This window comes from Phaenicophaeus curvirostris, chromosome 14 (genome assembly GCF_032191515.1).
Source record: "Phaenicophaeus curvirostris isolate KB17595 chromosome 14, BPBGC_Pcur_1.0, whole genome shotgun sequence".
NCBI classification, from domain to species: Eukaryota; Metazoa; Chordata; class Aves; order Cuculiformes; family Cuculidae; genus Phaenicophaeus; species Phaenicophaeus curvirostris.
Genome location: NC_091405.1, coordinates 10,596,639 through 10,619,110, shown reverse-complemented (window position 1 = coordinate 10,619,110; position 22,472 = coordinate 10,596,639).

The window sequence follows — 22,472 nt, the reverse complement described above, 5'->3', positions numbered from 1 at the left end:
TTGAGGTCCCTTCCAACCCAAACCATTCCATGATTCCTTATCGGCGCTCGTGCCTTCTGTAGTGCTTCCGGCTTGAGGTTTCATCCACAATCTTGTGATATTTCAAAGAGTCAAGGAAAGAGTACGCAATCAATCTCATATTGGCATTTGCAGGCCGCTTGGTTTGTCTAGCTTTCGGTGTTTTTTTTACGTCAAAACTTACTTGCAAAAAAAGAAAACCACAAAATGGTTAAATGTGACTAAAACATAAATTCAAAGACATTACAAAAAGCTTCAAAAACCAGCTTGGTTGAACAGAGAGATCTTGATGGATATAAAAAAAAAAAGGAGGAAAGTCTACGGGCTTTGGAAGAAGGGGCAGGCATCTCAGGAGGACTGCAGGAATGAAGTGAGATCATGCAGAGAGAAAATCAGGACGGCTAAAGCCCAGCTAGAACTCATATTGGCCAATTCTGTGAAAGATAATAAAAAATCTTTCTACAAATACACCAACAGTAAAAGGAAGACCAGGGAGAATATCCAGTCTTTACTGGATGCAAAGGCAACAACTGTGACAAAGGCTGAGGAAGGTTCAGGTACTTAATGCCTTCTTTGCCTCAGTCTTTAATAGTAAGGAAAGTTTTTCGCTGTGTGTACATCCCCAGGAGCTAGAGGAGCCGAACAAAGCTCCCACGATCCAAGAGGAGATGGTTAAAGACTTGCTTGGCCAATTAAACACTCACCGGTCTATGGTGCTGGATGGGATCCACCTGAGGGTGTTGAGGGAGCTGGCGGATGTGTTTGCCAGACACCTTTCTATCATCTACCAGCAGTCCTGACTGACTGGGGAGGTTCCACTGGACTGGAGGGTGGCTGATGTTATACCCATTTACAAGAAGAGTTGGAGGGAGGATCCAGGTTCCCCCATCCTGCCCATGGAGCACCTGGCTCCTCGGTTCCTGCAGCCCCTTCTTCTGCAGGCTCTTTGCAGCCTTCTTTGGATGCAGCCACTGTACCTACCAGCTACTCTTCGTGTGAAGGAGCGTGACACCACCAACTTTTTAATGTTTGGGAGCTGAGTCTAAACAAAGTGCGATGTTCAACTGGGAGAGGGACAGTGGAAGAGCTTTTAAACTCATCTAAGCATGAGGACTATTTCCCATGCTCTCTGCTGAGTTAGAGCTTGGGATTCACAGCTTGAGCCCCATTGCACCCCATGTCTTGATGCTGCACCATGGGCTTGCACGGAGATGCTGTTTTGTCTTGCGTGTCAACACATCGGCTGACAAACCACCTCGTTACAGGCAAGGAGAAGTGTTTTGCAGTAAAGGCACTACAGGCTGTGTGGTGTTTATTTAGAAAAGTGGAGATTGTAAAAAGGCTGCCACAGAATTTGATCTATTTTGGCAGTAAAAAAGTCTGAAGGAAATTTTTGGATTACATCTCCCATCGCTTGAATTGGATGGGGAGGTTATAGATAACAATTGGCTGTCTCATGGACCAGATTATACTGTCTGGTAAATCTGAAGACACTCCATTGATTATAGGAGAAATTTTTATGATTTACTGGTGGTGGTGGAGGTAGCTTAGAGGAATCCAGCCCTGTAAATATGCCTGCTTGTGAGGCGGAGCGAGGGTGAGGAGTTGAGGCAGGAGGGATGCTCTATTTAGAGAAGAATCAAGGGTCATTGTTCATGACAATTAGACACCTCTCCCACAGCTCTGACAGCTGAACGGCAGCTCCACTTTCAACCTGGAAATTCATTTCTTTTTCAAAACAAAAATGCTCAGGGAAATAAGTCAGTGAGAGGAGCTCCATCTCATCAAAGACTGTACATTAAACAAGCAGATAAAAGACTTTTTCTTCCTGGGAAATGTGATCCCTTCTCCCTCTAGTAATTACAGAAGTCAAATCAAAGGTGTCTTTAACATTATTTAAGAAGTGATCTCTGTTGGAGCAACACAAGTGACAGCTGTGAACTAATGTCACACCAATGGGATCTAATTTGAGGGAACTTGTGGGTTACTTTTTTTGTAACCTTTTATTTATTTATATTCTTTCAAGACTGAGTTTAGCACAAAAAATGTGTCTCAAACCTTACACCAACCTATCCCTTGACTTGATTTTTTATGAGCTGTCTTTGAATTCTGAAGCAGCTTTTTATATCTCTCAGAATACTCAAAGCCTTCCCCCCCAGCAAATACAAAAATTCTTATAGCATGACAGGCAAGTCGTTAATTTGTGTCAAACTCCTCCACTATGTTTTAAGTAAGGATATTATGCGTTTTTCTCTATGAACGAGGAAAAGAAAATGAGAAGTGGAGCTGCCAGAGGTCTGTTTGCAAACCTGAAAGGAAGGTGTGCATTGCTGTGTATGTCTGGGTGGGATCAGAAAGGCAGTTTTATACCCTATGCTCCATGCAAGACAGTGTGAAATTCTCCGAGTGGTAAAGAGGCATCGTTCTAAAGTGGAGGACCTGCTTTTTATCTCTCTTGTTCCCACCAAGCTCTGAGCTGCTGATGCATGCAGCGTATTGACAACTGCTAAGGTCCTAGGTGACTGGGGATTTGTTACAATATTCATTACCCTTTGATGTATGCACATAACCCGCTGGCCCGCACATGTTGCTCAGCCTGCTTTGTACCTAATCCATGGAGGATAGGGGTTAGCTACAGCTCTCGGCTTCAGCATGTCAGCTCAGACTGCACTGACTCATCCTCTTAGCTTTTGAAGTCCCTTTTTCTGGCTTTGGCACAGGTTTAGGTGGCAGCTCATACACGCAGAGTATTTTAAATCCCTGCCCTGTGTTCCTCAGCTGACCCCAAGGTTTCCTGTGGATGGGGAATGATATGGAAAGAATAAAGCAGAAGCTAAAATCCTATAATTTGGGTAACACAGATTCATAAGCACTGTTCACATTATTGAGGCTTTCCTTTTAATAGCACCTTATGCGGTTCACAATTTATGTGGCATGAAAAGGTGTGCCTTAAAAATGTGCTTCTGGCAAAATAGATTTACAAAACCTCCAGAAGAACCAAGACCTGTCTTTGTCTGTAGAAAGTGCCTGTTGTCAGTTTGGGAGAAGACAGTTTATTCTGACTGCTTCTGGCTGTCCCCATGGCAGGGTGACCTTTACGTGAATAAATACAGTAATTCCTTTTTGATTACAGAAAGCAGCAGCTTCATAATGGCAGCTCCTTATCTCCTGCCATCACCTAACGTGGCGGGGGTAACACACACCTGTCTGTCATTCTGCTGACATGCGGATAAGCCTAAAAGTTTGATCCTGTATTGCAATGATTTGATGTATCTCAGTGCTAGGATTCAGAGCAGAGAGTATGACTGAAAAATGGTGTGCAACGTCCTTCTCTTTGCTTTCCTTTAAAAACTGAGAGACTTTTAACTTTTTGGATTTGATGGAATCACAATTAAAAGAAAAAAGGAAACTATCACCTTCCATTTGTTAACTATAAAAATGTAATCCAGCAGTGCTGCTGGTGCTTTGCTATTTCCCAGGTCAATAAATGGCTCCCCTGACTTTAATAAACATTGATGCTGCAGGCTTGTTCTACAATGATTGAACTTTTTTATAGTTTCAAATACTCACATTGCATGAAAGTGTGAAGATTTTTTTTTTTTCTTTTTCAGGAGGGTTGATTCTGATTGATTAAATTGTCATTTTCTGAGTTAGTTGCTGAATTATAACTTGGCATTTTTAACTGTGTGATTTGTTTAAAAAGACAGCTTTTTGATACAGCAAACCAGCTGAGAATTTTTAAGCAGTAAAAGGATATTTTACTCACTTTGTTCTCAGCCTTTCATCACTGCCTGACAAAAATGCTCCTGGAAACAGTGTAGAGGCTATGATATGAGGGGAAGGTATTTAGATTCACACTCATTTCTTCTTTATTCCATCACGGAGCTGATCTCTGTAGTCGGACACCTCATTGATGTTAAAATGTTTATCTTTCCAAGGAAAGGGGAAGGGAGGAGGAATTGGAGACATAACTTTGAGTGCCACCCAAGGTGATTTCAAGAGTAAGTGGCAGAACTGTGCTTTGGACCAAATTGTTTACCCCTTTATACACACACTGGATTCCTTAGCACCAAAATAATGGGCTCTGAACACACCTAAGTCAAATAACTGCAAGGTTTTCATCTAAATCCAGACTAGTTCAAATCCTAGTTCAAAGGGACAAAGACCTCGTAATTCTTTGGAAATTGAGAAAATCACATCCATTTAATGGCCTTTTTTTTTTTTTTTTTTTTTCTTATTTAACCAGGTGCCATGTTCCTTCCCTGTCAATAGCTGCTTGGTTTCAAGACCTGATTTTTTTTCTCTCCTCTCCCCGCAATTTAAAGCTGTATTCAAGAGAGTAAAACTTAAGTGAATGAGACTCACATAAAACACATGTGTGTTCAGAATGTGTTTGGAAAGAAAGGCTGACGAAACTGTCTCATAGCACATAACAGGGTGCCTTTTGCTTTTGATTTACAATGCCTGCAAGAGAAATGGAATAATCTAATGGTCTGAATATGGGAGATCTTAACGTTTGTTCACTGCAGTGTTACTCTGGTCACACTCTGAAACAGTGCTTAGCAGTGGAATTCTCAGGGTATCAATATGAAATACTGAAGTCCAATTACTTCTGCTTGTACACTTTCCCCTCTCTGGCCATTTCAGCTTCTGTTCTGAAATAATAACTTATGACAGCGCAAAGCTGAATTTCAGCAGTGAATTATATCCCTGTCCTCTAAATTTAATTGCATGATACTGCAACTAACCCACAATCCATCTTGGTCCCTTGAATTCTTTTTCCCTCTTTTCATCTATTTCTATACCATTCATTCAAGACCTTTAAAAAGTGCAAAATAGGCACCCAAGAAAAAGGCAAATTGTGAAATGAACATTAAAACTTCTTACCTACTGCCAATCCCTAAAGGTCTTTCACTAAAAGGATGGAGGTAGAGTTCACATTGGGGTCAGGATGAAGTGCTACAGGCTCTGGCTGTTTTCTTACAGTGCTGCTGGTGCTGGTTACCTGAAAGAGGGGTCAGGAGGACTCTGCAAGCAGCAGTTTGGATACGGCCCAGTTGGCCAGGTACTTTTCAGGATGTCCATTGTCCCCTGTAGTGCCAAACATAAGCTGACTACTGGAAAAAGAGCTGGGAGAGATAACAGATTAGTGCTCTGATTTTAATCAGCTGAAGATTTCACAGCAAGATGTTGGTGAATCTGGTGGGGACTTTTAATGACAAAACCAAAAAGTTAGGTATTCTGCAATTATTGTAAATACAGTGTGATGAAGTTTCTAGGAGAGTTGCTCATATTCATTTCAAAATCATCTTGAGGCCATTTTATAGCGTGGTAAATAATCTATAACATGGAAAGAGTAAAATATTCATTAAAGCTGTAATAATTTATATCATAACATTATGAGGTAGCACACTTTACTTTAGTACAGTTCCTCAATGAATGTTTTTCTAATTTCCATAAGTAATTGACCTCTCATTAGCAACTCATTAGAAAAATTGAGGTGATGTGACAAATGGAAACCCACTGCGACAGAAACTCTGCATGTGAATAAATTATTGAAGACTCTAATGGATTCAAAATGAAGGACCACAAGAATACTTTCTCTGACTGAAAAAGTATTCCATTTACATCCACAAAATGAAACACCTTCCTCTGAATATATACAGCTGCACACTCAACAGTCCTTAAATCCATACTTTGACTCATGGTTGATCTTCAAACACAGTGAACATTCACTACTTCTTGCAAGTAACTGCATGGGAAAAAAAGAATTAGCCAAATAATTCAGACACATATGTAAGACTGTGGTACAACTATAGAGTTCAAAGCTGGAAAAACTGAGAAAAATTTTTGGAACATTTACTAAGTACATTGTTTTAATTTTTAAGAAATTAAACATAAAATGACACTTCTCAAGGACTCCAGCATAGAGGTGGATACCTACCGGAAAAGGCACAGTGCTGAATTCTTGTTCATGAGCAATTGTTTCAAAAGGGAGATGTCTGCCTTGTCCTTTTTACAGTCATTGTTAACCAACACATGAATATTAACAAGTTCAAATAACAGATTTTTCACATATTGAAGTGTTAACTTTAATAACCTTATATATCTGTCTTTTTAGGAATCAATAAATCAATTTTGGGCTAGTTCTTCATCACTGCAATATTGTGAAAAGTGAGGCTGATATTTAACGTAAAGGTTTATGAGCCCTGGATGCTTCTGCACAAATCCAGAAAAGAAACCCCATTTCTTTTTTAATATTTCCCTTTAAGTCCCGATGCCTACCTGAAACTTATTTGAAAGTAACTGGATTTATGGGTTCCAAGTTAGCATTTCATTGCAAAGCTACATGAGGATGAGAAGGAAAAAAAACCACCCTGTTTGAAAGTCTTATACAATGGAGAGAAACGAACTGATGATCTTCCCTGACTTTTTGCAATACTGGCAAAGAAACTGTAGGGTCTAAAAGGAAGCTAAATTATGTAAAACAATGGTAAAAGATATTGGCTTAGGGCTGCTCTGGAAAAAAAGGCCAGTGAGAATCTTGCTTTTCCTCATTTGGGAACTTAATCTGTTATCTGGTTACCCTTATCACAATTTGTGACTGCACCAAGTGATCAGTTCTGTGACTTTGCTCCTGTGTCTTTGTTTCTGCATGGTTTCATGGTTAAGCCCTGATGGTTTCAGTTGATGTTTAGAGTAAAATCTACTCTCTAATGCCTTTTAGCACCAGAGGGCACATCTTCTTAGAGCCATGACTGAACTGATTTGCAGGATTATTTAGGAAACCAAACATAGTACAAGACCAGAAAGCTGAGACTGTGTTACTCAGACATCTGTCTTATGTTCTAGACCTCCTCTAGGATTTTCAGGACTGCTATAGAAATGAAGCCTTTAAAGTCCTAGACAACTATTATATTTGAATAAACCATCATAATCGAGTTTATCAACAAGTCTCTCAGCACAGCACAGTTATGTCTTGCTTCTTTATGCTGAAAGCTGCTAACGGTAAAAATAAAGTGTTACAATTATGGGTCCAAATGCAATTTACAAACCTGCAATATCATACCAGTACCCCATGGGGCTATCAAAACTGTAGATATTCAGGAACCCACCAAAATATCTAGGAAGGACATCCTTAATATCACCAAAAAAAGAAAACAGCTAGTTTTCTGTGGCAGCATGCTTTGGGGGATTGTATGCAAAATGGTTTAATATCACCTTAGTCCCAGCTTGCTGTGTGAAAAATGACCGTATCAATTTGAAGCAGTAGTAGAATCTTGAGACTTGGAACATTTTGTCTAATAGGCAGGAGTTGACACAGACTGAATAAGGCTTGATTGCTTGCAACTGCCTTGATTGTGAATTCCAAACAAAAATAAAAATAAAAATACTGCACTAAGATTTATAAGGGCTTTTTTGGTCTTTTTTTTTTTTTTTTCCTGTCTGTGTTTGCTGGGCTTTGCTTGTGCCATCAATATTTCAGTTTAGCAGCAGCATTATTTTCTTTATTGATAAAAGCCAAAGGCTAAATATTGCAAAATATTTGGCAATGCCAACATAAATGGGAACTCTCTGTTGTGTGCAGTCTAGTTATTGATGTTTGTATTAACGATCCTTATAAGGTCGCATTTTGTCTTCCTTCTCACTGCCATAACATAGAAATGGGGAAAATGGGAAAACGCCTGTTGCACTAAGCTAACTGTAAGACATTTTTAACTGAACACATCTCTGTCCTGTGACTAGCAACAAACATAATGTAAATACGTTTGTGCACACTGGCAGGGTGTCTCCGCAATGTGATGTTTTGCATCTTTGTTCACTGATGCCACTTTTCCTGTCCTGACTATGGGGATGGAGGACTAATCTTCTTTGAAGCAGCCTCGATAAACAAAATCTGATGTAGGAAATACCATCCCTTATTTCTCCAGCTTCTTAAAATAGCTTTCCAGTTCAAGTATATGAACCACAAGCCCACTGTGTTCCTGTAATATGTATTGCCATTTCCATTCAGGCAAGGCTTGCTCAAGGGCACTATAGGGAAATTCTTTGAGAAAATTATTTTCTTATAATTTTCAGTAGCCACTATAAAAAGCCTGAACTTTTCTCTTTGTTATTTTCTCTCCTGCTCTGCTTTATAAACAAACATGACACTTCATTCTACAAAGTGATGTCTTTCTGACTTATAGAACCGCAGAAAAAGCATATAAACCCCACAAACGTTATTATTTTTGGATTCTTGAAACTCAAAATTGATTTAAACCAAATTCAGCCAGCAATATTTCCTCCCTGTCTGAGGAACTATATCCTGGGTTTCAGACTAAAGTAAATTTTTATAGGCATATTGTAATTATAAGCCCTTGAGAAACAGAGTTTGTAACGAGGACGCTGGCGCAAAGCTTCACTGTAGTTACTCTGCCAAGCACTGATGCAAAGAGGCTGAAAATCCATTCTCCCAAGAAGGAGTTTATTAAAAGACTGCAGTAGTTTTAATGACATTTCTTGTGACAACAAAATTATTTCATTTGGAATCACAGAGCATCTCTGCTTCTGCATTTTTGAAGGTCCAGGGAGAAAATACTGCTGCAGCCTCGCAGTTATGAGCAGTGACTGAGGGAAGCAATCCACAGAGATAAATCTACTCTGGTACACATCCTCTCATGATGGGGTATGTAAATCAATCTGTTTAATTAGAGCAGCATTTAATAACCATCACTAGGAAGGAAGGAGAAGTGTTTGGAATTACCATACAGGTTTTCTAAATGATCTGGGTTCAGCTTTTCCTCCTAAACTAATGAATACTTGCTGAACTGTCCATGATAACTGAACTCAAGATGAGGAGGTTTGGCTCACATCAGGTGTATTTGGTGACTTATGTTCTCATTCTGTTCTGTAAAGATCCTGGATTGATTTTCTTGCAGTATTTCAAGCCAAATGGGCATTTTGAAGCAATATCCATTTCTGATAGGACTGATCTTTATACTATTTATCTCATGTCATTTGTACACATGAATTCAGATAAAACGATAGCAAGGTGCTTGGCACAGATATATTGCGCCATGAGACACTAAGTCCTGCTCACTTGATCAACCTTAAATTAAAATTCTCAGCTATACAGCCATGCAGATGCTTTACAAAGGTGGGTAAATAGCTTTATCTTCATTTTAGAGGTGTTCAAAGGCAAGTTAGCCCCAAGGCACGCACTAGCTCAGAGGCAGGAGTCCAAACTGCAGTCTTCCTCCACCATAATGTGTAGCCTGATCTAATATCCGCTGAAAGTAACAGCAAAATTCTCACCTACATCAAAGCAGAATATCCAGCCTCTGGCAGCAAGTTTGTTTGACTTTCTTCTGATCTCCCCGTGTGCAGTAAGAGGAGGACGGGGCTAAAATCTTGTATGATCTCAAATGAGATGTGGAAGACAACAAGTGGTAGCAACACCATACAGAGAAGGGAGGAGGGTTTGGTAGAGCACATAGGCTGTTGCAGGCCGTTGAATGTGAAATGGCACAGTTTGTATTATAGCCCTTGATTTTTCAGGATTTTTGGCATTGGTTATTTAATCAGACAACGAAGCAGGAAATGGAAAACCACAGAAAACTCAACCTCTCCCATGGGGTGTGCAAGTAGCCAAAAATTGCTGCACAAATTGAATAGTGAGGCTGGGGAAGTTTTCCAAAGTTTTTCAGAATCTCTGAGGAATTTCTGGCCCATATTCTGAGAGGAAAACCATGTTTATCTCCCTTTCTCTGAGCCAGCTCACTCATGCATACACAGCTAACACAGGCACCTGGGGCTGAACCCAGCTCCTTCTGAAGCCAATGGCAAAGCTCTTACTGGCTTCTGTGGAGGAAGGATTCGTCCCTTTGCAAGCTGATCATATTCATATTCAATACCCTGCAACTTAAAGTGAGGATTAGCAAAATTAAACTCTCCTAATTTGTATATCTCGGACTGCCAAACTGCAATTAACTTTTGTGCATTCGAATTAACAGGGAAAATTATTAACTACCCTTTCCTCATGCAATTATCATTTTAGACTTCTGGAAAATTTCTTGTAAATATGAAAAGTAGCCCACGCCCCTGTGAACCTATCCCTCTTAATATCCTTTAGTTATTAGAGCAGGAAACAATTTTTCACCCCATTGCTTCCATATGCAGGTGATACTTGCCCAACACTGTTGCTGTGCTGTGCACTCCGCTGATGCGCTTTGCTTTCTATTGGCTGAAGGCTTAAATTCAAGGATAACACCTGTGTGCATAGCCTTGGCAAATAGTACAATCAGAGGCTATTCTGTGCTGATTTTAACCGTGCAATATGCAGGCTCAGTATTCTCCCCTTTCCTCCTGTGCAATCTAAAGAGGACACTCTGGTCTTCCCTGGGCACAGAGTTGCAAGCTGGCATGGCAAAATAAAGGCAGCATGAAGTAACCAGTTTTCTGTCTTATTTTCTGTTCTCCTCTTACACGTGCTGGCTGGACTCTTGGACTCTGCCCTTGCATAGGGCCAGCGAGGGAGGATCCAGTTGGTACCAAAAGCTTTCAGATTATCTGTTTTCCCATAGTGGTTTTCCTTGCACTACAGCACACCCTCTCCACTGTATGAAGAGTGATGGTAACTTTTCCCCAAAACTTTAGTTTTCCTGGGAAAAAGTACAATCTTAACCTTTTTTTTTTTTTATTTTTACTGGGGGGGAATATATATAAGAACAGGTAGCTTTTGGCTTATTATACTTTTATAACAAACACATTTTTAACAACATAATGAAATTGTTGAACAAAAGTTCTTTTCCAAAAGAATAATCTTTAACTGGTGCAAAATGCCTCACTGGGATTTTGTCAGGTTTTAATTTCAGTTTGCATAAATAGTGTAAGACTATTTATGGCTGGGGAAGATAAAGGTGAATTTCATCTGCTTCCAGCTTGTCATAATGGAAATAATAACTACTTTAGCCAAAAACAAGTTTCCAATTAGTTCCTCTAACATAATATTATCCCCTTTTTTATAGATACTGCAGCTCATTTTGGAACCTAATTTTGATAATATACAAACGTTTCTAAAACAGCTATTCCCACTGAAAGGATGACAAGTACAGACTTCGGCAGCACATATTGGGAGTCTGTCTGTGCTGAAAAGCAGTCTTTTCTTGAACTGAATCTTAAACAATGAAAAACAGAAAAATAATTTTAAAATATTCCTTAAAGTGAAGGCATCTTTCCTGAAAGACTTTATTTTAATTGGCTGGATAATGATCATTAGGCAAGACATGCTGAAATTATAAATTTCATTTCTCCTGCAAAGCAGATGGACTATTTATTTTTATTTTAAGAAAAATTCTTGTGCTTTATGGAGGGCTTCAGGACACAGGAAAAGTGAAATAGTGCTGGTTTTTAAATGCAGCTGAGAGTGGCTGATTTATGTATTGTGATAAATTCAGAAACCAACACTAATGTGGTTCAGGAAAAAAAATATCAAGACTAGGTTAATGTGTTTGAAAGGATCCTTTGAAGAGACCCAGCAGGACTATATGCTGTTCAATCCCACCCAGTGTTGTCTTCTAATATGTCCTCACAACATAACAAAATGGAGCTTTACTGTTTAAGAAGATGCTTTTTTACACAAAAAGAAATAAACACACTCTGATATCCTATAGAATATATTGCACTCACCAAAATAATGTTCATGCAATGGTGCAATTTATTTCAGGTCTGATCTGGCACTCTCTCCAAGCCACTCAAGAACCTCCAGCTGGTAAGTTGGCTGGTCAAATGCATCCCTGCAAAGGCTAAATCAGAGATGAGCAAAGCTCCAGAGCTTGTGCTGGATCTCACTGGGCTGCATGTTTTCCTCACATACCTTTAAGCTGCTGGCCTCAGCCCCTGCATTTCACTGAGACAGCATTCAACACTAAGATGAGTTTTTAAAGGCCTTGGGAGAGAAGAGCAGTTTGGTGGAAACCACAGCAGCTGTGGGGCTCAGCAAGGGCTTTCAGCTGCTTAAAGCTATGGGGTCTGAGGCCCATGCCATGGGCATTAGCTGTTTAAATGAGCATAGCATCATAGCCTAGGATCACTTACCTTAGCCATTCTGACTACTGCAAAGTCAGTATGGTAGTTTCTGCCTTTCTGTACCCACAGTGGTTAATAACAGCAACAGCACGTATGGTATCACAGGCATGGCTTGAGCTCTGACTCTATGTCAGGGAAGCTGAGATGTGTGGCCCTGTTGCTTTATCCATTCCTTCCTATGCAAAAAAAAAACAAACAAACCAAAGCAACCAAAAACAACAACAAAAAACCCCCAGCTTGAAGTAAAGCAGATGTGTTAAAACCATCAAATTTCATTTGAAAACTGTATTTCATAGTGTAAAAACCTCTCATCATCACTTGTACATGTGTGTGCAAAACTATGTTGGAACAGATCTGGGAACCATTGAAAGTACTAGTGATGTTTTTCTAAATTTTGACATTTTACAATGTATTCTAGATGTAATTATGGAGGTACACATTGAGAATAATGGAAAATATCTCATGATTAAAGAGTGGTCAAATAGCCAGTATGTATTTTTTATGAATGTGGGCCATGTTGGCTGTCATACTGGCTTGGATGTGGGGTCCTTCTAATGTTGTCTCTGCCAGCAGCCAACATGAAATTCTGGGGATGAAAGTGTAAAGATCATGCAGAAAGCAACTGTAAAGTAATTCACCTTTTACACAAGTTTGTCGCGAGTAAATGATTACAGTAAGTAAACCTCAGTGTTCTAGTGTGACATGGTGTTAACAAGAGACTCTTTCAACTTTCATGATGATAGAAGAAAAGTCTGTCATAAACTGCCACAGAAGAGCTGCTTGTCAACAACCAAGCTGGTGTTTGCCCGTAAAGCTGTTCAAACAGTTCTGAAATAAAACATTTACAAACATCATGTGCTGTCTGCACATGTAGATCTCTGAAAAAAACTTTACTACCACACGTATTACAATAAATAATTGATCAGTGCAGGTAGTTTTTCATGAAAAGAGAATAAGGAAACAATAACAAAGCTGGGCAGAAGATGGAAGTAGCAGTTTCTCTTTGTATAACATGCAATAAGTGTACCAGTTAACCAACAGCAAAACCATATTTGCATTCACTTCATCCTCTGTTGTGAAAGGAAAAGGTGTTATATGTGTGATTTACAGAAGTGTGGTTTTACACAAATGAAAATATGGCACTAATATGGCAAACCAGAGCATGGTAATTTTTGCAATAAAGAAGAAAATATGGAGCAAACCATACTTAACAGTGCATAAGATTTTGTGAAACTTCCTCTGTGATGCCCAGTCACTCATATTAAAACCAGACATTGACCTTATTGTGGCTGTTTTGATTTTTACTATCTGAGTAAATAGACTGTTGTAGGGGAATTACATCTGATGTAAAGTGGTGTTGCAAGGGACATGCAGGAGGACTGTATGGAGGCTTTTGATCTTTAATCACAGACCTGGACTTCCCTGGAAATACAATGGGACCAAACTCTGAAAAAGCTGCAGTATTCCTCAAATGGGAGGACCTCAAAAGGTGCAGTATGTTGAATCTCACCTCTCCCAGCAGAAAAAGCTTTTTTTTTTTGGTTCTTTTACAGATGTATGTATTACTTAGTGGAAGGTAAAAGAAATCCTTTACTTGAGAGCTGGAATATGACGTTTCTACTGCATGAAAACTGTCTCATAAAACTGTGTATTAAATGGCTTCTTAGAAATGTGCAGCCCAATAAACAGAACTGGCAATTCTAACCGTTCAAGAAAGAAATGAGTCAGTGATGGTGTGAAAAAGTAAAGGTATGACAGGGAAGCTTCATCACATTATGCTGAGGGTCTTCCCCACTTTACGCTGGGAAGGGGACCTGTCATTCTGTCCAGATTGCAAGTAGAAATCACTGGCTGGAGAAACAGTGAAACTTATGCTTGATCAAGTGGAACCTTAAAAGCAGCATAAACAGAGCCATTCGAAAATACTGAAATGAAGTTTTAAAAGGCTTTAGTGCATTCCAGGTTCAGCACCAGCAGCTGAATTTACATCCTGCAGAAAAGCTGCCGCAGCAGTGGAAACTAAGAAAATGCTGTTAGAGATGGGAGTGCTGAGCCAAAGGAGCCCCGAGAGGGTGATAGCATTGCTGAATGTTTCAGGATAATCCTTGAGGACTTTGAGTTTCTTTCAATCCCTTCCATGCAGAAAGAAAAGAGTTAATAAATACTGTTAGTGCCTAGGGAATTGTTCACATGGGATCTTTCGGAACAGTAATCTTCATATTTAGAAGTATTTTCTCATTACAGGTAATAGGATGATGAACTGACGAATGATCTCAGCCACTTATGATTCTAAAAGCCCCTAGCCTGAATAATCTATGCTGATTTAGAAATAATAACATCAAAGACATAACTCATTTAGCACAATGTCCATTTACTTACTCTGAAGACTTTTACTATCCTGCACCTATTTTATAGACACTTATAAAAAGTTGATAATGATATAAAATGAATAACGTAATAATAATAAAAAAAAGATAAGTGTGCAATGAGGACTTCTCTGCCCAGGACTGAACAACAGACCAAACCTGCTCCTGATGAAGTGCAATACAAATGCTAAGAGAGAGGAAAAATAGAGAGCACTCCCATTCTGCACCCATTAAAGTAAAACAAACTGACAGAGAGGATGGTTTTGTGTGTAGCACTTAGAAGATGAGAATTGCACAGTCCCTCTGCCAACGAGAGTGCTTGTTGCTTCACTACTGGGTTTCTCTTTTGTAAGGAAGTGATGCTAAGCCTTGATTTCACTGCTACACCTGCTTAGTGTCTACACTTCTGGAGGCAGAAGTCATCTTTTATCACATCTCTGTGCAGGATCCAGAATAACTGCATCTCTGCTGTAGTCTCTGCATTCTCCTGTGACATTCGTGCTAGCACTAGCAGAGGCAGCTGTCCCTAATTGCTCAGGATCACAGCCAACAGTTTTCCCATTTTGCTTCCAAGTCCTCGTGACTGTAACATCTTATTACTAGGGAAAATGTTTTCCCATAAATGGGACAACAAATGTCAGACCGATCTGAGAAACACTCTTTTCCCTTGGGTTCTCTCTCCTCTTCAAAAGGTGATGAGCTCTTTCAAATGCCCACTACAGCATCATAAATAATATTTCGCTTTTTGTTTCGTGTCACAGAGATTTTGTTTCCATGTGTCCCTCTGATTTTAGGCAGTTTTTGTATCTCCCAAGACCATCACTGCAGGGGTTACTCATGAACTGTGTCATACTGGGTGAGTTGAGTTCAGGCATATGGACAATGGAGTCAACACTTGCAGCACTGCAGTAACTGGGGACAAGCATTTGACTTATGAAAGGAGGGACACAGAGAAAGGACATTGTGATTCAAGTTTGCTTCTTTGTATTTTTAGGACAGAGCTGACATACAGCCGAGCCAATACAATGCTGGTTGCATCTCAAAAGGGGAAGTCCTCATCCCTTCTCTCCTCCACTCCCTAAAGCGCACTCCCAGTGGAAATGCTGAACTTTAATATCATGCTTGAAAACTGTTGGTCTCTTTTCTAACTGATTCTTTCAGTATGGATCTTGTGACATACTTCCTTCCTCTAACCAAGTCTTCTGTCATACGAACACAGCCTTTTCCCCCAGATCAGAAGTGAAGAGCAGGCTGGTGGTGTGATGTGTGCATGAACAGCAGTTGATCTCCCCCTCACTCAATACCTTGAGGTTTTGCATTCTCCCACTTCATTTTTTTCCTGTGCTGTTTCTTCCTGTGCTGAGACCTTCTGCAGTTACATTCCTATTTGATTATGTAGTAAACCCATGAATTATTAACAGTATATAAAATATTGACAAACTGTTCACTGAGATAGAACAGCTTTAAAGTATTGATTATGAATCCAGAGAATTATAATGAGTTTCTGTGTAAGAGATAATTAAGTTATTATTGTTTCTCTTTCTTCTAATATGGTGATGTATAGAGGGTATTTATACTGAACTCTATGAAATCTTATTAAAATTAAGGCAATAGGTTTATGGGCACTCAAGATAATGGCAAAATAAAGCATGATGGGGGAAGTGTTTGTGTTTTCAAAGAGCTCAGCTGGCAATGTCCCCTTATTGTGGACAGAAATAATTTCAGGTTTGTTCTGATGAAACTCCTGGGCACAGAGTTGTGATCGACCTCAACAGAGTCAGAATCTTCTTTCAGTTTGGTTTTATCAGAAATCAAACCAAGACCGCTGTGTTTTGTGCTCTTGTGCACATTTTGAACCTAGGGGCTGACTTCAGTCAAATTTGGCTAGGGAGGCAGCCCCAGAGATACTTAGTTTCTATAGGTTTTATACACCATTGCTGGCAAAACCATTGCAGTGTGAGTTTAGGTCTCAGAACATGGGAGGGTTCAATATCAAGACAAAATGATGCTGGTAACTAGTTTTTATGGGTTCTGCTGCTCCAAAGTGATTTGTGCATCCTTAAAGTTAGATGGTTTTGCTACGGCGACATGCCATATGAAAACATAATTTTATTCAGTGGAATTTACTTGTACAGGTAGAGCATTCCTAGGCAGGACTAGCCAGGAGAGACTCATCCTGCCTAACTTCATGCATTTTCCAGTGCTTTGCTGTGGAGCCCTCGGCCATACTACCTCCACAGTAAACAGGGGTAAAGGTTTTCTTCGAAGGTGTAATCCATCTGACCAGCTTTGGGTGGAGACAAATCACTGTGGGCATTTAAAGTCAGGCAAAGTGAATCCTGCCCTCGGAGTGTGGTGTTGCAGTAGAGCTAATATACATGACGTGTAAGGAGCAGCCCGCGCTGCCAGAGGAGTGTCTGCCTCTCAGTTGATCCAGTTCTGCCCACGCACCTGCTGCTACTCTTTCTGCCTTTTCCTCTGCTCTTTGTACGGAAAGAACAAGCTCCAATGACATGCAGTATGTCAAATCCAGGAACTGGATGAGAATAAATATAACAGTTCCTGGGACATATTCTTTTTAGTGAGGATCTCCTGGTGCTATTTAAATACATATTACCTATTCCTGGGAAGTCACCTTTCAGGCTGGCACATGGTTGGCCACCAAGAGAAAACAGAGTAGAAGAAGAATTCAAGAAGATGACACCTCCACCTCTGTGCAACAGGGCAGTATCAGTGCTGCCAAAAACCTTCCTCATGAGATCATTTGTTCTCAAGTCCCTCAGAGACGGACGCTCCCCAACCTCCTTTAAATCATGAATTTCATGAGTTATCCTTATGATTACATTTCCTAATGTATAGCCATTTACAGCCAGGAACCTATAGTAGAGAGAAATTAGGACAAGTTAAATCCACAGAGTGAATTAGTGCTACAATTTATCTTGTGAGGAAACACAGAAAACGTATAATATACTGAGATGCCTGCTGTTTCACTTTGGACAACACTTGCAAATTCTGGAACTTTCTTATGGTTTCAGTTGCTTTTCATTATTGAAGGTTATGAGCTATTTGTCATTTCTATATTCTTGCATAACGCATCTGGACCATTCCCATCACCCAAGAAGGCCTAACAGCAGAACTGAAGTGACCTCCTTCAAGGCACAGCTTCTTCTCCTGAAAAAAAAAGAAATCTCAGACAGCAACAGGCAGACAGTGTTGCTCTGAGCCTGGCACAGTGCTGGGTGCAAACAGTGGACCTGGGGGTTGGTTTAGCTGAATGGCCACTTTCCGGTGCCTCTCACCCTGCCAGCCCTTCCAGGTCCCTCCAGCAGCTGCCTGACCTCCCCTGCTGGGCTGGAGCTCTGAACTATGCCCAACAGCTACTTTTAATAGTTCTTCATCTTCAAGCCTTTCCTCTTGGCATCTGGTGGAGGCAAATTACCTTATTAGACTTATGTGATCCAGAAGGAGGTGTACTGCCAAAGCAATGTGAGTGACACATAGTAAATATATAAATATATATAGTGTATCATAACAAATTGTTCAACCGCAGTGTCCATGAACAATTAGTTGTGAAAACTTAATCCAAAGAAACACTGTATTAAATAAACTGTGAATAGAAGTGCGTAAGTAATACATTTGTAAGTCTCAAGAGCTGTCTTCAAGGAGTCAGAAAATACATGAAGTCTATGAAGGAACATGCTATTAGGATTTCCACCAAGTTTGTAAGAGACTCTTAAATCCCACCTTCTAGGCCAATCCACTCTACGTCTCTGAAAGCTACCTGCTAATGGCAAACAAGCCTTGGATCCAGAACGTGTTAATGTAAGAGTAGTCTAAGGGAATGGATGAGCCATGCATGCAATGAACATCTCTCGTATTGTGAAATGAAGCTGAAATTGCAGCTATCTGTCAGGAAAGTGGATGAGATGGTTCTCCATCAGCTGTTAATAGGCATATGTGGCTGCTTTCATTATTTAACATTTGTTTGAAAGTACCTCTCTTTCGCTTTCGTGCAGAGATATGAGCATCCTCTCAGAGGGCACTGGTCCTGCACAATCACCATCTGCCTACAAAACAGTTTAGATTAAAATGTCTCCCCACCCCTGTGAACAAAATAAAGCATTTAATTGAAAGCCACGCTATGAGTGCTTCTCCATCCCCTCCCTCCCCAGCACTACATCTTCATTGCATCTTTTGTCTCCTGTACATCAGATGTGCCTTTCTTTCTTGATTTGAATGAAAACAAACCCTGCTTCCCTGCAGCGAGCATGAAAACGTCTTCACAGAGCATGAGCACTAAATGAGAGCCGTGCTCACTCTGTGTACTTTGGAAGACAGGAATATTTTGAGGGACTAAATTAATCCCTCACATTTTCAAAGTGCATGGCACAGATTTAAACTTCAGCTCCCACAGTGGTTAAAGCAAGGGAGACAGGTTCCCCTGGGTTTAATCCCCACTGAGCTCTGGTGTGATGCATTGCACAGCTCAACTCTGTTGTGTTCAGTGCTGCAGAGAGGGGGTGGCAGATGGACATCACAAGGGACCCATCCTCCCGCTACTGCTTTGGGGAAAGCTTTTTTTTCCCAGTCCCCGAACTGGAAACATCCAAGCTGCTGTGGAAAAGGGTTACAGGGGAAAAACAATCTGCACAGTGTGACGTTTTGGGATTACATACCATGTCTCACTCCTCCAAAATGTGTCGCATGGGCAGCGTGCAGCTGTGCTGGGTTGAAAATTGCCTCTCAGTGCTCTTGCCTTCGAGCCAGCGGTGTTTATGGGCTCAGAGGATCAAAGAGGCAGGGTCTGCCGTGGCTGTAGGAGAATGGCAGCCAGGATATAGAGACATGACTGCAAAAAGCAGCTGTGCCTTGGCTTTGCCAGGCAGTAGGTGCCCTTGCAGAGGATGGGAGTGAGCTGGAAAGCCACTGATTCAGCACAGCAGGGCTTGCCAGGCTGCCTCTTGCACATGTGACATTTGCAGGTGTGCCAGCCTGCCTCCCACCCTCCTGGCCATTAGCAGAGCCAGCAGCCCGCACCCATGTTTCAGTGCCATCTGGGTCTGTATGGTGACCAATTGCAGTGCCAAGCTTGAACATGCAGCCCCAAGGAGAACTACATTTAGAGTTTCTCCTTGGCTTTGCTTTCTCCAGCAAGTTTTTCTTACATGATGTTTCCTGCCTCTTCTTTCACAGCAGAGAAATGTCAAACCTCTGGCTGTGTAATTAGACTGAGAAATTCCAGCTCCCCACTCCCAAATAGGTTGAGGGCAATGAATTCATTGAAAATCAATGCCCCATATCAGCAGAAAAATTGTTGTTGCAGGAAGAAAGTCACTCACAGCTGCTAGGTTTGATGAGTCCCTCTTTCCTGGCCATTCACCTGCGTAACTCAGCTTCTCACTAAGGGGGAACAGTTATATCTGAAATGGAGGTGAGAGCACAAATCAATGGTTCAGAGAAGGTTACCTTGAAAAAAAAGAGGGAGAATCTTCTCCAAAGACAAAGAGGGAGTTTTGATCTAATGCAGACTTCTCCCTGGGCTGTCACAACAAGCTGCTTCTAATCGAGGTTGCCCTCGCAGAGTGAGATTTCTCTCAACATCAAAAAGGCAGAGATACACTGCTCCAGAACAGCTGTTATTTAAAGGCAAGAAGTAACTGTGTGTCTTGCTGCATCTTTTCTGAGTTTGGATACAAGTACAGTATCTTCTGCGTCTACAAGCAGAGGACACAGTTGAACAGAAAACCACAGTGCTGCATGATACACTTCACATCATTACTAAGCCCTCCAGCTCTCATACTAATTGCAATTGTCTGGCTGAGATTTAAAATGATGAAGGCAGGATCAGCAAATGTATACATCAGTAGTATTTTTGGAAGGCTACAAAGTGCAAGTAGGGGGTACACATATTCACTTTAATTTCAGAATTTAAATTCCCATGTGCTACTTGCACTTTGGGCCAGCAAAATAATTGTCTCTGTTGTGGTGATGGTGGGATTTACTGCATTGATAAACAAGGATTTGTCCACACTTCTTTCAGACACATTATGGAAATTAATTTATTCCTATCTTCCCCTTTCTTCTCAAAGAATCACAGATGCATTTATCCTGATGCTGTAAAGCCAAAGCTCAGTTAATCTTTGTGCCTAACATAACATGCATTTTTGATGGGCTGATTTTTATTAGGTTACTCACCTTGTAGAGCTTCACCACATCTATACTCTTAAAAATGCTGTTCTGTACTCTTCCCTAGAACAGGATACAACAGCAACCATTGCCACCTGTTTTCTACCATGTGGTATTTTTCCTCTATTCTTTTCAAATGCTTGACACAACTGGGCAGAGTCGACTTTCCATTTTCTCCATGTGTGACATTGCTCAGCGGCAGCTGCTAGAAGTAAAGCCCCATCATAATCAGTGTGTTTTGCCTGTAGCATAAGGCACTTCAGAAACATTGAAAAGCTGAAAGGAAATAGGAGATAAGTTGGAAATCATGAGCTGAAATGTGCTTTTCCATTTTAGATATTAAATTAGAAAAATATATTATCATGAATTTAAAACAGTATAACCAGCCAGCTTGACAGCTCATCTGTGCTCACACTGGGCTGTTACTGAGGGAACTTGGGCTAGCATCCAGCCTTAGGATCCTCATATCTCTAATATTCAAAGGCCAAATCAAGCTTTGGGGTAGTGCTGCTCAGTGAGGAGCAGAGGAGATTGCTGCTGGAGCAACCTGCTGACTGCAGCGCTTTGTGAACTCCGTGACAGGCCAGCATTACCATGCTAAAGTGCTGCTGACCCATCTAGAGTGAGGAGGAAAAGGAACATAATGGTGAAAAATTGCAGAGGTGGGAAAGCTGATATCAAATAAAACAGTCCTATGGAGAATATAACGGGCAGGCAGGTGTAAATGAGCAATCATTTCCTGGTCATCAGGAACACTTCAATCCCATTGCATAGGGGACAAAGCTACCATTTCATGGTTTTAGATGACATTCAGACAATCCCCAAGTGACAGCATACAGGAAGAAAACGTGAGAGTATCTTAGGTATCTCATTTAATGTATTCTTAGAATTAAACCTAAGACTCCCTGGGAACCATGCACACACTGCAGTGGGTTTGGACCTCTGCTTTGCTTCTAAAAGCTTCTTGCTTTGTTCCTTCTGTGGCCCCATGGAAAGCAGAGATTCTCAAAACAGCTTTGCAGAGAAGATAAAAATTGGATAACTTTCTATGTTCCATCCTGCTAGAGGTAAAGATGAGGTGTGAATCTTGTTGTCACCATAGGCTATTCCACTGCCTGTGCTAGAGCAGGAATTCCTCTATGATTATCTTTTCTGTGTTTTCATGTGGAGAGCTGAAAGTCCTCATGAAAAGCTCACTTTCACATTGATAAAACAATCAAGCTGCAAGGCTGTGCAAAGAAGGAAGACTGCACCTTCTAAAGCATGTGAAGCACTAGATCGAGAGTTAGAAACACAACTAATTTACCATGGCTCAACAGCAGAAAGACCTGGGCCAACCATACTCTTTCTCTGCTGTATTTGTCAGGTAAAATATGTAAGCTTAAGCCTCTTCATTTCTCAGTCTTTTCCTCCAAGCAGAGAATTAATGCATGCAGGACACGAAAATAACTTTAAGAAGTTGCGGCAGACCAAATAAGTGTTACCCAGAGAAGAGGCTGCTTCGCAGCTTTCTTGGAATGAGACAGATGCTGTTCAAGATGGTTTAACGAAGAGGAAAATTGAGAAGATATGTGCATATGGAATAGGGTTAGTTGTCTTGAGAAAAATTAAAAATAGGTAGCTTATTGTGCCAGATCTTCCTGACTGCTGTCATAAATTGTCTCAATATCTAGCTAGGAAACCACTGGGAAGATACACAAACTTGAGGAGCAAAGCAGCACAAAATATACAAAGGGGATCACTGAGTAAAGTCTATACTGAAGATCTGAACTTGTGGCTACTGGTGGACACCAGAGATGGGTCAGAAAACAGCTAAGGCTCAGCCTTTATTTC